The sequence below is a fragment of the Bombus terrestris genome, chromosome 17 (genome assembly GCF_910591885.1).
Source record: "Bombus terrestris chromosome 17, iyBomTerr1.2, whole genome shotgun sequence".
In the NCBI taxonomy this organism is placed as follows: Eukaryota; Metazoa; Arthropoda; class Insecta; order Hymenoptera; family Apidae; genus Bombus; species Bombus terrestris.
The window spans coordinates 8644231-8660642 of record NC_063285.1 but is presented as its reverse complement, the minus strand read 5'-3'; the positions used below and the strand labels follow the sequence as shown (position 1 = coordinate 8660642).

General features: G+C 32.9%; 2 protein-coding genes across 4 annotated transcripts in view; one reads left to right on the top strand and one right to left on the bottom strand.

The window, feature by feature from the left end:
- The window catches only part of LOC100647086 (trafficking kinesin-binding protein milt), an 84959-nt gene extending 75447 nt beyond the window's left edge, over window positions 1-9512 (bottom strand). Inside the window, exon 1 of the mRNA XM_012318190.3 lies at window positions 9305-9512. The gene's annotated coding sequence lies outside the window, so the exon portion shown is untranslated. The remainder of the gene's footprint in view (window positions 1-9304) is intronic.
- LOC100651778 (zinc finger and BTB domain-containing protein 12) overlaps window positions 4364-16412 on the top strand; it is a 107388-nt gene continuing 95339 nt past the window's right edge. The window contains exon 1 of one of the 3 annotated variants that reach the window (XM_003401976.4): window positions 4364-4792. The gene's annotated coding sequence lies outside the window, so the exon portion shown is untranslated. The remainder of the gene's footprint in view (window positions 4793-16412) is intronic. The other 2 variants (XM_048413712.1, XM_020867373.2) reach the window with 2 other exon arrangements.

Sequence of the window (16412 nt, the reverse complement as noted above, 5' to 3'; positions counted from 1 at the left end):
TGGTGAAGCATGTTTGAGCTGGTGTCACGAGAAAGAAATATTTGGGAAAATGTTTGTTTTATACTTTACAGTTAACTGTTAACTAATCTTCGATAGACCAGATTAGAGCAATTAAATCGAGGTTGACAGCCATTATTTAAACTCTTACGTTGCCTTGGTGAATCATGTTTGAACTTGTGCCAGGTCAACAAGAAACAAGTACTTCCGAAAATGCTTGTTTTCCACTCTACAGTCTACTGTTAACTGATCATGTATGATACAATTAAGTTAAACCGAGGTTAACAGCCATTGTTTAAGGTTAGGTTCATCTGGCTACGAAAAACGGAATGAACTTTCTGTTCAACCCAATACGATATTTTTATTTATTTAATGGTTGATAGAATAATTGGTATTGTTTGAAATTTTCTGTAGCTTTTGTGGATTATTTTAGTTTAAGTGGCCTGTATCAAGTTGGCCCTCGATTTTCTAAATTTTAAACTTTTCATTGTTGTTTCAAACTGCTCCACATGTTTGCTTCAAAGAAATAATTAATCATCTGCTTCTAAAGGTTTCAGGAACAACGCCAAAAAAGTGAATTCTTAACCAACCCATTTTTTAATAATGGAATATTTAAAAATTGCTATAGATTGTTCTATTTGTTCTGAACATTGTTCCATTGTTCCATTAGGAAATAATTTAATGAAACTGTACCCATAGGACAATGGACATTTCTCTCCAGTTTGACAAAAATATATATAAATATATATAGAGTAATATTGTATAATATACAATAAATTGCATAACATGTATTGTACAGTGCAATGTACTTGTACAATATATATTATACAGAGTAATATATATAATACATATTATATTATATATTTTATTATATTACATATTATATTATATATATATATATATTATTACTTTATATTGTATATATTATACAAGTAACAAAGTAAAATAACTAAGAATAAAATGTTTAGCATGATACAATAATTAGCAATTTACAATAAATTGTATAACATGTATTGCACAGTACAATGTACTTGTACAATATACATTATACACAGTGATATATATAATACATACTATATGTAACATTATTACTTTGTATAGTATATATCGTATAAGTAAGAAAGTAAAATATCTAAGAACAAAATGTTTAGCATGATACAATAATTAACAATTTACAATAAATTGTATAATATGTATTGTACAAGTAACAAAGTAAAATAACTAAGAGGAACTAAACGTTTAGCTTTATTAATTATTTAGCTGACAGGATTAAGGTACCTCATAATACATGTAAGCAGCGTACACAAACAGGTAGAGAAGAAGAAAAAAAGTGTAAAATTGAAGATGAAGAAGGATTTCTCAGCACAATTTTCCCTTTCCACGTAAATATACAAGACAATACCAAACGCATGAACTACATACACACAATACAAATAAAGGACATATTGCACATTGACTGAGTAACAATAACAGTACGTTGAGCAGCAATTGTAGAAACTACACAAAAGCGGAAACAAGTAGAGAAACAGTTTAATGTAGGCATACAGTGCCCTGAATAATTATGAACTCAATCCTATCGTTCGTAATATTAAAACAAACGTTGAGGAAACTATTTTGACAAAACAAATTTATATAATTTTATATTATAATAAAAACCAAAACGAAAGATACAAGAAAGAAAAACTTTCTTCTTTTCAAGTCCGGTAAAAATGAAATTTCCTCTGGAAATTGTATTTTTAATTGTAAAAGAAATATAAACTCAATGTAAATTTTCTTATGTCCTCGTTAGATTTCTTTTTACTTTTTCTCTTTTTTGTTTCTATTTTATTCCTTTATTTTTTATTGCTTTTATTAATCTGTTATATAATGTTTCGTTTTGAATAAATTTCACGTCCACACGGATTTTATTTGTTTTTTAAGTTCAACAATATTTTTTATAGCTACTTCTCCTGATCATAAACTTCTCTCGCTAGAATTCCACACAGGTTGTCGATAACGTTTAGATGGGCAGAATCGATGCTGGCCATGGCAATAATTCTATTCAGAAATCTCGAAGCCACTTTTTTATATTCGCGGCTATACGAATAGCAACGTCGTTTATTTGAAAAATTATTTTTTCGTTCTCTATCTCAGTTATCAAAGGCAATAATTCGCCATGTAACATCTCCCAATATCCTTTACTTTACTATTTACGAAAACAATTTCTCTCAACTACGATGTCCATATCCACACACGATATGTTTTCTTCTTCTTCTTTTTAATGTTATGAAATAAGGCAAGAAATATATTTGATTCTATAATTATTCACAGCACAGTATATTTCCATACTGTATATGTCCAGCAGGGTGTCATGGAACTGACGCACAAACCGACAGGAGGTAAATCCATATGAAAAAATAAGTCGAAGAAATGGAACGACGTGTTTTCTACGAAGCTTCATTTTCGAGAAGATCCAGTTTGCAAATTTATGTATAATCAAGTATAATTAAACGTGGCTAATTACGCATTGGACAGGAGTAAATAATCGGTAGGAAGTTGTTGTACGAGCGAAAATAAGTCAAAAATGTAGAATGAAGTTTTTGCACCAGACGCTTCGTTTCCGAGGAAAATAAATCAAAAGCTTGATGGTAGACGTGCGCTAGTCCAGTTCTTAATTAAACGTGTTCATACTGTATTTTCTTCAGAATGAAGCCTTAAACGAAACCACTTCATTTCATATTTTGCACTTATTTCCGCACCTACTCCGTGCATTTGCTTCCACGTTGATAAAATGATCCTAAAAAATTACGAATCTGGTCCATATTTATGAAACCATTCAAATTAAACAAAGAATATGGCAAAAGTAACAATCGATATCGCGGAGATAAGATAACGGCAATAGCGGGAAGCAAACCAGGACGTTAACTATGCTATTTATAGTAATAGAGAAAGATATTTAGTAATATAGGTGCGAGGAGAGACAGAGATCTCGTAATTCGAAACTTCCATTTAAAATACACGGGTAACCTGATAGGTTTTCAAACTCATTATTCTCGAAAACGAAGCGTCGAACAAAAAAATGTTATTCTCCTTTCTCGACTTATTTTTTATTTTTCCACCTAGAATCGCCACCCGACCGCTCGTACCACGCTTTCGGAGACACTCTGTGTATTATTACATATTTCTCCATAAGACTGACACAAAAGACAAAGCTAAACAGCAACATGTACACAAATACTATATATTAGTATAAATACAAACACTATTACATATCACACGCAACACACACTATACGAAATTCTTATCGATGTAGCTAAAAACTAACACCAAGTAAATGATCGTTAAAAAAGAAAAAAAAGGGAAAAAGTCTAAAAGAAAGACGAAAAAATGTTATTCTACATTTCTTTCCTATTTTTTCGCAAGGGATCGTTCCTCACCGTTCGTTTGACGTACATATATATATATATAACGTATATATAGTTAAATGTAGGTACAATAGCAAATAACAGAAAGCTTAAAATTGATATACTGTGGATTTTAGTAACTTTTGTTACCGAACATTTCCTGCCATATCGATAACGATCATCTATTCTGCAGTATACGTACACTGTACTTATTTGTTGCTCTTATTAGTCGACTGCGGATGTTTACGTGTCTTCGCAGGAAATTTAAGATCCCAAAAATCTCGACAGTGCGTATAATACGTAAGAACATACGCAATATTTAAAACGGAGCACCTACTGTGATATTCGATAGACGAAACAAATTTCCATTTAGTTTCCGTTTCTTTAATTATCCCGATAAAAATGTGAATATTGCATGAACATGCACAGCCTGCTAGTTACATATAAATTCATCTCGCAAAATTATGTCGTTTTATGTTTTTTACTTTCTAAACTTTCTTTTGCCCGTCACATGATAAATATATAAATAATATTATAAAAATATCACAAAAACATTTTTATCGATCGATCAATGGTATTCAAAAGTTGCAAACGTTTATCGTTACCGATAACAGGTAACCGTGAATTTACAGCACTAAATTAATTTCATATCGATTGATTTCGAATTGGCTACGGTTATTTCACTCGAATTATTTTCCTATTTTATTGATTTAGAAGACGAAGTTCTCACTTAGTTGCAATGGCTCCACCGATTTTCTATAGGAATATTCTACAGGAAACAGGAAGCTTCGCAAATCTCGTTTATTCTTCTTAAACGAGGAAAATTATTCGTTTATGCTAGTTCGATGTCGAAATGCCTCTATGGAACGATGACTGTAACGAAGAAGTGGTAGACGATGACAACGGCAACAATGATGATGATGATGATGATGATGATGATGACGATGATGATGATGATGAGGAGGATAATGATGATGGTGATGATGATGATAATGATGATGATGATCGTAACGATAATGATGATGATAATGACCGAGAGAAGTAATCATCATTTGCCGGCGGTGAATGTCGTTTGCCATGGAGGTTCGCAGACCACCATAAAATACTCGTTCTCGAGAACAGAGGGGATAGTTGCTTCTTTGAGTTCAAGAAGATTAGAGCACTTCTTTCATGCATGAATCGCACCCGAGAACTCCTCATCGAACGTGGAAACTTCATCTGCTCGGATGAATTCAGTGATTGTATTAGAGTGCTGAAAGTGTTTACGCGGGAAACGGTCGCGAAGAATCTGTCGGAAAACTAATTATCGAACCCGTGACATTCGCTTCCGCGAATTCTAACTTACTCTGTGACTTGTGAACATTGCGTCATTCGTAAAGTTGCATCTGTACTGTTCGTAATTGAGAACGCAGGTAAGTGGTTGACACACACGTCGCTAACAGGATTTCCATTACCCAGGATATTAGGTGCTAACGACTAATTTCCATGAGAAATCCGTTTGTATACTGTACGACGTCACGCGTGCTTTACGTGAATTATCGTGCAAATTTGATCCGCCAGTTTTCATTCGTATTTGGCATTCGAATCGATACGTATTCTACAGTCTATTACGTAGTAGCATTTTCGGTAACTATGGGACAAGCCATAGCGTTCAGACGGTAGAAGATTAATTTTTTCTTCACTGAAAATTAATTTTAATCGAGGAAAAAAAATTTCGTTAGCAAAGATTGTATGATTTCGAGTGATGCGTCACGTGGTGCGTGTGTCTTTTCCGAAAGCAGAGGCGTTTGAAGGATTTCAAGGACATCTGTCTTGTTCTTTTTTTTTTTTTTTTTTTCTTGGATGAAACTATATATTTTATCGTACGCCGTTTGATACGTTTGTCATTTCCTACAAAAATGTATTCAGGCTAATTTAAGAAATATTTGAATCGTAATCTTGTATGAGGAACAAGGAAAAATGCAAAGTAGAATGCTTGTGTTTCCGCTTTTTTAATCTCATGGAAACTAAATCTAACGAAATTAGAATTGAAATATTTTTCGAGCTAAGCATCCTTCGACCCAAGTAGCTTCATATTTCTTGAGAATTAAAAAATGCATCGAATAAAATTAAAATAAAAAATTAGCGAGTTTCGGTTAAAAAAATGAGCGTAATGGAACTTCGCAAGTTTTTTCTCAAACTTTTTTTGGTGCAAAGTTATAGTTATATTGTTTCCGTATGCCAGGAACACCTTGTATACAGTACGTTCTGTGTAACCGAGAACGTTCAAATATTCGGAAAAATACGAAAAGATGTTCCGAACAAAGGCTATACAGTATCAAGGCAGACACACTGTGCTTTTATTCACTTAACCGGTGACATTGAAATATAATACTAAAATAGAATATTGACATTTGAGTATAATATTGAAATTAAAATATAATATTAAAAGTAAAATTTTTCATTCAAAGATCATCATTTTTGTTACATATTCTTATAGCTGACTTACAGACGTTTTCAAAACACTGGACACTCGTGTCTTTTGCATCACCCGTTATCGAGATATGAATTTTAAAATTCGATGTGCCGCCGGCATTAACGTTACCGATGCACACCACGCGGCGCATAAACACGTTTCTCGTAACACTGCTACTGGCACGGTATTGACGAAACACAAGATTGCGATTTTCTAATGTGACCAAAGTAGTCGATCAATTCTCAGACTCGGTTACTTTATGTAATTGCTCGTATCGAATTTCTTACATGTTGAATTTAAAAGATTATTTGTTTCCACAGTTTAATTGTTTATCTTGCAATGTTTCGAAAACATCTGAGTGTCCGCTACGAGAATACGTAGTAAAAAATGGGGTATCCGTTTACGAATTTTAATGTCGCGTTTACACAACGTTTCAAGGTCGCTGCAAGATATGTGACCCTCGATGTTATGTAAGTTTTGTCCGAAACATTTTTCGTATCACTAGTATTTTTCCAGATACTTGAGGATCTCCGATTAAACCGAACATTATTGTAGGTGGTGTGTGTTATATGTAGCGTATTATTCGGTACCCGAATTCATACGCATTATGAATACATTTGTATCATAAAAACGCGTTGCCAGGTTAAGAGTATACAGTTACATTAATATTCGGATACAGCACTATCTCTGTATCTTGTTGCTTTGTATAATAAAGAACGATTTAAATACCTAGTCACTTATTCTTCCAAAAATGTGAATCATTTATTGTAGGTTGAAAATCAGACAATATAATTGTCATAAGACAAATCTTAAAAGTTGTGGTATAAGAGTTAATATTTTTAATTAAAGAAATATTTAATACGAATAACCATTACAAATGATAAAGATTTGTTGGATAACCGGCAATAATTATCGATCGCGGCAATTTAATTTTAGTTACCGATAACCAATGTCGATAACCTGAATCGATAATGAAACATATTTTTCGTTACCATCAAGCAATGCCCACGATAAAAATTTTGTTTAGTTACATTCGACTATCGTCAATTGTTATTAATATCACCGATAATTAGTACATATTCATTAACAGCATAGAAAAGACATATATTTTACTAAGCAAAACTTTATTCCTTTTCTCAATGTAAAACTTAAATATATTCTATTACAAAAAAAAAAAACACGATACAAGGAATATGATAAAAGACATTGTAGTACAATATTTTTATTAACACTTGTATTAATATACTAATTAGTATTAATGTTAATAATAACTGACAATAGTCGAATGTAAGGAGACAAAATTTTTATTGTAGACATTAATTGGTGGTAATTAAAAAAAATTCAGGTCATTTATATTGGTCACTAACAATCAAAATCAAATTTTCGTCATCAATAATGTTTACTGGTAGTCAAAAGAAATTCTATCATTCATAATAATTATTCCTAATCAGAAAAATTAAAAATTAATATTTTTTGTTCATTTAATTGTTTTATTGAGATTTGTCGATAACCGGCTTTCGTTCAAATAAAAATTGATTTTTGCTCGATGACATTTTTCCAAAAAATATTTAAGATGGCTGTTATTTTGGATCTCTGTTGAAAATACGTGAACAAGAAGTTGTCATACAACAATTGTTGAATACCGATAGATTCGAGGGAGCATAATATCATAGTACCAGCTATTATTTTTATATAGAACACATATCAGGTGTTATCCTGATTAATATTCATAAAAGAATATTTTTTAAATTTATATCCTGATTAATTAATATTTAAATTTATTTCCTGATTAAAATTAATATTTAAAATCAGTAGATCAGTCGATGAATTGTGTAAATTTTAATATAAATTTTTAAAGAAATAATTAAATTGAAATATTTGTTGACTTCCGAAAAAAATGGCAAGTATTGCTCGCATATCATTAGTTTTTCATTAATTTATATATTTTACTAATATTCACGTGTTATTGATGTACTAATGTACTATATTAACTATAGCGTCCAAGTATTTATGAGCGTTAATATATATGTAAGTACAGTAGCTCACAAAAGTATTTAAATACCTGCAGAAACTTGTTGCATGTATACTTTTACGAATATGTTTGTATGTTATACAAAAACATCTTGAAATTTTATTAACACTATAATTGGACACGATTATTCCCAAATTGTAATATTTAAAATTTGAAACTTGAATCTGAGAATATATATTATATAGATGTTACAATATATCTACTACAAGCATATATGTATTTGTATATTAATAGACGACAGCATTCTTCATATTAATAAGTCACGATATTTAATGCCATCATCTTTAGCAATAACTATGTGTATGTTTAAGACCACTGCTGTATACTAACTCTCTACTATTAACGAGTGTATGCTTGCAGTAAATGTTTTGTAACTTCTATATACATTTCCAGATTCGTTTCAGATTTTATCAATGTGCAACAATTATGGGACTTAGAGATGGAAGGATGCATAGAATGCACGTCCCATGCAAAACAATATGTATTTGCTCATAAGAATATAAATTTGCATAAATTCTGCAATTCTCTAGTAATTATAGGTGGTATTCTGAATTCAAGATCATCTCAAGGTCATAGTATAGCAGGCCATTCAATTCGTCTTAATGTCAACTACTACTCAAAACATATGATGCCACTAAACAAAGTCCAGGTGACCTTAACTTTTCAATGAAAAAATTTTTTTTAGAAATTCTTGATATCCAAATTGGACTAAAGACTACCTTTTGTTTTAAACATGTTCCTGGCTTATTATGGAAAATGCCCCCAAAAAATAGCGGTTCATCTTGCAGGGTACATAGCAGTTTAAATGAATTGAGAAAGGTGTGTGTGTATGTTAGTAACAAGTTTCAATTCATTTAATAATAATAAAAAGAAGTTGGTTACCTAATTTTAGTTTTATCCCACATTTTATCAATTTTTTCAACTAACAAGAAACTTGAAAAAAGGCATGATTCTAGGCATGATTCATTCTAGCAAACAGCAACATTATCTACTTACTACAACAGCTATTCGCGTTGATCATAGCGCATTATTGATAATGATTGTGTAAAAGAAAAGAAGATATCGTTGAAACAATAGTTTCTTAAGATGGTCAATATGTGAGCGTCGATAAAAGGACGTAAAAACACCACTAAGCGAATTCAATGTTTATTGATAAAAGATCTTCCGATAAAGAATTGTTAAAGTTATAAAAAATGAGGGAAAACCAAAAGACAAAAAAAGATGGAGATAGCGAAGATAAGTATGTACAGTCGGTCACAAAAGTGTACGTACATCCTTTAAAACAAATCAAACAGACCAAACAACTTGAGTCTTTTGAAGAAGTTAGAAGGATTAGCTTACTAGACGACGTGTAAAGAAAATTTTGAGAAAAATGCAATTGGTTGGAATTGCGAGGAGAATAGTAGAGGTTGGTCTTTACAATTTTTGCTCACTCACCAGTGATGGTTTCGACATCCTTGGTTATCGGTGGAGGAGGAGTAAGAGGACCTGATATTCTGTTCCTTGGTGACCGAAGAGCCTGTAGGGCAGCCCTTGCTGTAGGCGAGACTTTCGATCGAATCGAAGCCTCGGGCCCCTTGGGAGCCGCATCCTCCACGGCGGCCAGCTTGGACGCTGTGGCGACGAAGGGTATCGCCTCACCTTCCTTCACGGACAACCACACATGCGAAGAAACAAATTAAATAATAAATAATTACGTCACTTATTTTCGACAACATTCAACAAACAGCGAATAATTTGAAATTCTTTAAAAATGGTGACAGACAGGTCGACTAAGACCCACTGTCCACGAAAGAGTCGTATCAAAGAAGCGTAGACATAACCTTATTAAGTCCACACTATCAGACAATTTTCCATAGACACGTGTCGCAGCCAAATAAAATCTGTGTTTCATGGAAAATCCGCAGAAAAATAGATTTTTATTGGCTGTGTCACACGTCTATGGAAAATTGTCTGATAGTGTAGACTTAGCTTCAAACGAGACGATACGCTTATGCCGATGTTCAAACTACGAAGTGTACATACATTTTGTAACATTAATAAAATGTCGGGCAACGAGAAAGACGCTTTCATCCTGAATCACTAGAACTGTCGTTTTACTAGATGCTTCAACGTTTAGCCACTGACTGAGAATGTTAAAGCCAGACTTGACGAAAACCCTGTCGTTTCGTGCATATTGTTTTACAACACGATATATACAGGTATATACACGTCTTGAAACTTCCCTGGTGGTGGATCTTACAGTTATGTAGCGACCTGTGTTTCTGCAGCCCGCCACCAGGGGCGTTGCTGCAGAGTAGTCAAAACGATAGGGGACAAGAGGTTATAATTTTTTGTCTCCTAAAACGAAGTTTAATCATAAATAGAATTGTTTATGGATAAATAGCGTATACCCATTTATAAAGTATTATAAAAACTATAAAATATTCATTGGATTATTTCCAGCACGTGTTACTTTGTTGAGATTGTTGACTACTCGAAATCAACTGTGTATGGTGGACAATACAAGAAACTTTCTGTCCTCAAATCTGAAACTACCCCCACCACGGAAGTTGCAGGGCCTGCTTATACCATACGGTTTTACAATAACCACTGCATGCGTACTTACTGTCTACCTACATCAACGCGCCTAATGTACATTTATGAAACAATGCTTTATGGTCAGTGGACATAAGGTGGTAGATTTTCGGGTAGCGAGGAATTTTATTTAATTCCTTTGTACAAAGATCGACTAAGTGATTGATTGGCAAGGAGTGCCAGATATAGAACCCTAATTGGTCAGAAAATCTATAAAATTGTATTCAGTGGTCGATTCAATACAGCTAGAGAGATCGGGCTGGTTCAGAACTGAACCGATAGTATGAACGCGTTTCTCAATTTACCATCAGTCAACCCGTAATTTTTCGAGTGTTGTTGCGGCGCACAGTAGACCAAACAGCGATTTTTTATGAACTAATTCTCAGTTTTCTTACATTTCTAAAGTCCAATAGATCTTTAGATGAAATACCATTTATCTATGAGAAAGATACCATTGAACTGAAAAGTAAGTAATAAGAAGCGATTATAGTCTTCCCTTTTTATTGACTCTATGATTAACTTACAATTAGTTTCTTTAAATACTCAGTAAATTATTATATAATTTTGATCGATTAGCACGTAGATATTGTCCTATTGGACGATACCCGGGCTTGCGTCTGTCCTAGCAATACTGACTTATTGTGTCGTGATCAGATCCTCCGGATGTGTTTTTCCCAACCTTCGAGCTAAATTCAATATGTACAGGTTTCTGGCTAAGCTATCTGCATTGCTTTCGAGTCGAGTTTTATATTTCTTTGTAAAACATTCTGTTCCCTCTTCGACTGTTTTAATACCTAAACCTATCCTAAGGTCACCATTACGAACATACCCCGGACCATTTGCAAATATTCTAAGTATTATCGAACGCGTTGAACTCATAGTGTGAATACCCATAATCAAAATCATAGGATAGTAATTTGACCCGTCCAAGATCGAACCGAGAGTGGACTAATATTCTTTCTAGGAATCGTTTCCGGGCTAACATCAGAGTGAGGTCGGATCGTTACTCATAATGGGAATATCTACAGTCAAACTCGAAATGGGGTAACAGTTTGACAAAACCGAGAACGAATATCTAATATTTAATATCGTTAAAAGTAACAGAGATATCGCTTTGTAACAGAATTAGATCAACACTACACGAGTGTTAGCTACAACACTGAATGTACCACAGGACTCGTGTGCAGTTGCATTTCTACAACGCAGGTCACGCATGACAGTATCGGTCCAACGGTCGTGTAGCCTGTATATTTGAGAATGTACTGTTAAATTTTGAAGGAGAAATTTCAAGTATTGTGTCATCAGAATGTACAACCATTTATGTATTTTCAACACCCCTAGCGGTAAATGACCATTTCGAGTCCCTGACCGTAGCAGGTTTGTTGCTTACCCCTATACCTACTTCTGTCTTTTGTACTATCCTGTTACGAAACCCTAGAGTCGGAACTGTTACTCAATGCATTTAATCTTCACAAGTTTAGTGAACTTATTTGATATAAAACTTTAACACGTTGAATGTCATGGGGGTCACCGGTGACCCGCGCACCAAGATTAGTAGAAATACATAATTTGGACAAATGTCAATAGTTATAAATTTTATATTATTACCATCGTTACTACAGTGGTGTGACGAAATTAATACAGTATAAAACATATAAAAATAGTTTTATTTATACATGAAATATACATCTTTTACGTGCACCCTTTACCAATGGCTGTCGAACATGGGAAAAACCCGCTTTTTCCGTGTTTTACCTTAATGAACAATAACTCTAAGCATCGTTTCCACTTGAAAGGTGTTTGATGGCAATTAAAGGCCTTGAGAGTAAAGTTAAAAATGCTAAATCTTGTAACGGTTTTTTAGGATTATTAATCCGAATAAGTATGACCGAGGGATGGATTATGGTTTATGATAGGTCCTGGGACGTAGCAACATAGAACAATTATTTAGCAACGCGAAGAAACAATATGAGATAATTGATAATGGCAAAAAATAAGTGAATCGAGCGAAATTGCACTACAGCGCGATGGGGGTCATTAGTGACCCCAGTGAGATAAATTCATTAATGATGATTATACACCGTAACATATCTCTTGTACGTAATATTTCAACATTATATGTATCGCATAATAAAAAATCTATCGTGACGTCATAGCCAAACCTTGTAAAACTGGCGTGACATTCAACGTGTTAAACGTGTCTTCCACAAAAAGGATTTTTATCATCTGGCGTAGATAAAATCTCAAAATGTACATGGCCCTGGTCGCTCTAAAATCTTTACAGGATATTGCACATACTACTAGCTCTCATCACACAGATGAGGCGCGTTTCATGAGAGAATGTGATGAAAGCTAATTTTTGACTTGACAGACAACGAAAATGTAAGCAGAGGGAAATCTCCTTACATACGCGCCGATGATTATGAAAATTGTGTAAGTCTACAACTTAAAGATAACTTGAACTTTTACTTTATTTCATGTTACAATATACATTACAATAATATGCAAGAATTTCTGCATGAAAAGCAATTAACTTAAGTCACGTTCATAGTCACTGACACGTATGTCTATTACACCGAAACTTTTGTCTCTGAAAGAATTAGATTACTCAATAAAAGGTTAAATCCCAACAATATGTTTGATCCACTTTGGAAGCATTATTTTTCTTTTATGTTTGCCGCGTCAGGGATTGTATCATATCTCTATCATAACCAGCAATATAGCATGTTCCAAGATGAACAGAATGAGACCTACACGAACCTTCTTTCTCATTTGTAATATTTCCTGCACCATTTTTAGAAAAACCCCTTTTCAGGAAAGTTTTACCTTTACTTCTTCCTAGAAAAAAAATGTCCCACATTGTGCTGCATTAAGAACTGTATTCTCGAATAGCCAAAGGTGCATGTATACTACCGAATGAAGTAAAAATCATTTGCTCCTAGCTGATTCTTTTTGTGGTTAGTGTCGAAGATTATCGTAAATGGTAAAGTAATGGTAATTACGCAACAAACTGTTCGCTGACATGCATGGAAATTTCAAAACGGCACATGACAATAATAAATCAATTGTTCTGTACATACGACAGAAATTTCCACTGTTATACCTTCACACCTCTTCGGACAATCTTGGTAAAAAACACTTCAGAATTGCTGATACCTTTTATTTTAATGACTAACCAGTTATTAACAATTCAAACGTTAACTACTTAATGAGATAAGTCTTGTTGCGCAGTTGTCGAAACATAGCTATAAAATCACTTTTGTAATCTGTTGTACAATAGTCAATAGGATATCGTGCATCCTGGTTACATCTATCTGCTGTAATACCGGGTACTCGCGCCTTTTTCGGTACTTGCAGTGAGCTGGTACCTACATTATTCACTTTAATATTCGGACACATTTGAAGGTAATTCTTAGGTAAACCTCAAAATTCAAGATTAAACCTCAAATTTCAAATTTCGAGCGGAATTAATTTGGAGCTCAAGAGACCCTCGTGTAAAATCTGAAATCGATTTATCACATAATTATCGAGAAATTGTTAGTAAAAGTCGAGGCGTTGTCATCGCACAGTGATGAAAAGGCAAGGATTTTAGTTTTACTTTTCCTTCGAAAATGGAAAACCTGTATCCAAGAACCATGCCAAAATTGGCAGAAAATTATATCCAAATGTGACGAAGTGAATTGTTCTATTTCTGTAGAACTGTCCAGATGCTTTTTACTTGAATACTAATGAAAAACACAGATTTACGTAGAAATCCTTCAGAAGCTACGCAATGCAGCCGATGTGGCAACGTCTCACAATGCGTATGTTTAGACGTTTGACTGAAATACACCAATTTCTTTAGTTAAAGCTAATTCTGTGAAAAAGATAGTTCTTTAGAAAAGATACAATGTATAATTGTTTCAAATTCATATTAAGTCTGAACCGTGTATTAGTTTATTATCCGAAATTTGGAGATAAGACATTAAATAATATAATACCAATCTCAATTTATTTATTACTGTCAAATAATTTTCTCAAGTTTAACGAATTTTATTTTATAATTATTAAGTCTTTAATCTTTTTTTTTTGGTAATTCTAACTAATTTCTCTTTCTTGTCTTTTTTTTTCATGATGACAATTCCATTCTGACATCCGCGGCGACGTTGCCAGGCCTGCTGTTTCAATTAACTACGCTAGTCAATTTAACATTCTATTTTCGTACTGCAATTATTTATATTAACATTTAACTTTTTAAAATAAATATAAATGATGTCAAAAATTATTATTATTTTTATAATATTATTATTAGTAGTAGTAGTAGTAATAGTAGTACTAGTAGCAGTAGTTGTAGTAGAGTAGTAGTAGTTTCTGCTCGGATTTTTCTTTTTCACAAATTTCATTTTTTTTATGTTTGTTTCACACCAATTTATGTACAATTATAAGTAATAGTGTAAGTACTGTATATATATATTATAAGTAATAATGTAACCAATCTATATACAGAGGTGTAAACATCAGTGACCACGATTTTTCCGATAAAAAATAATTTATAATAATAATAAATAATTCCGATAATAAATAATTCTGATAAAAATTAATCAGCTTCCAACCGACTACAAATTGCAATACCAAGAATTAAAAAAAAAAAAAGAGGTTTCAGCTCGATGAAAAGACGAAGTCACATCCATTGTTCCAAATGGAACAATACATTTTTTTACACATCATTCGATGGATTTTTTAATTCTCCGTGAAAAGGTGTGAAGGTACTTGGATCGAAAAATAATTAGTTTGAAAAATATTTTAACTTCAACCTTGTAAAATTTGTCGTATAAAACACGAGGACAGATAGCGTAATACTTCGTTATTTTTATATTTCTCCTCGCAAACTAAAATTTCCTTTTCAAATATGATGAACATATACACATGCACGGGAAGAATATAAATGTGTGTACGTATGTGAGTATGTTGTGCTCCAGTTTTTGTGGGAGGAGAGTTGCTTTGCAACTAGGCGGTCAGTAGGTGTCCCCCACGTTGATCGAGGGAACACTGTACTAAGTCTAAAAATGATATGCAATTTAGCAGGAAAAAATGTCAGAAAAATTAGAAGAACAGAAATGATTAAAACATACATATGTAATACGTGTAATACATATTTGTAAGAAATTTTACTAAGATTTAATTTTACTAATTTTTATTAAGAATATTGTAAATTACATATTTGTAAGAAATTCTAATTTTTCTTGTAGAATTTAATTAGACGTGAGTCGTTCGATTATTCGAAAAATTCGATTATCCGATCATCGTGAACGCAATTAGTTCGGACAATCGTGTTGTACCGCATTTCGAAACACAGGTGGTAAAAGGGCGTAAACCTGTTTCGTCACACTATTTCGCGAAACGCGCCACTGTAGCACCGGTACCAAAATTATATTTTTTTATGTTAATATTTAATCGTCCTTTTGGTTTTTAAATTACCAAAAAAAAAGAAACGAAATTACGAAATTTGCAATTTAAGCAACCGCGGTTTTGCCGATTTTCGACATGAATTATTCATTTTGATACGGACGATGACGATAAATATGCTGGTTAAGAATCTTCTTGATTTTTTCCTTTTAGTCCTCCTCGCCAGCCCCAATCACTAACCAACCAACCGGTGAGATAAGATTTTTAAACGCGCGTTTATTGCAAGATGAAAACAAGAAACGATCAATTAAAACACTTTGCAAAATTGCTATGTTCGAGTACAACAAAGGAAAGATCGTTACGTTAGACGTACAATGCGTCATTTAAAATGAAATTCACAATTATGAAATATTGCATCGTTCACAGACGAATGATATCTTTTAATAATAAGGTCTAATATCTAAAATCTTCAGACAGAATCTTCTTTCCTAACTGTATTCAATAAATGCAGTGTTTTATCAAATATCTACTGAAAATATTTATTTGATTTTTGTATTCTGTTGACCTTGAATTCAATCATATC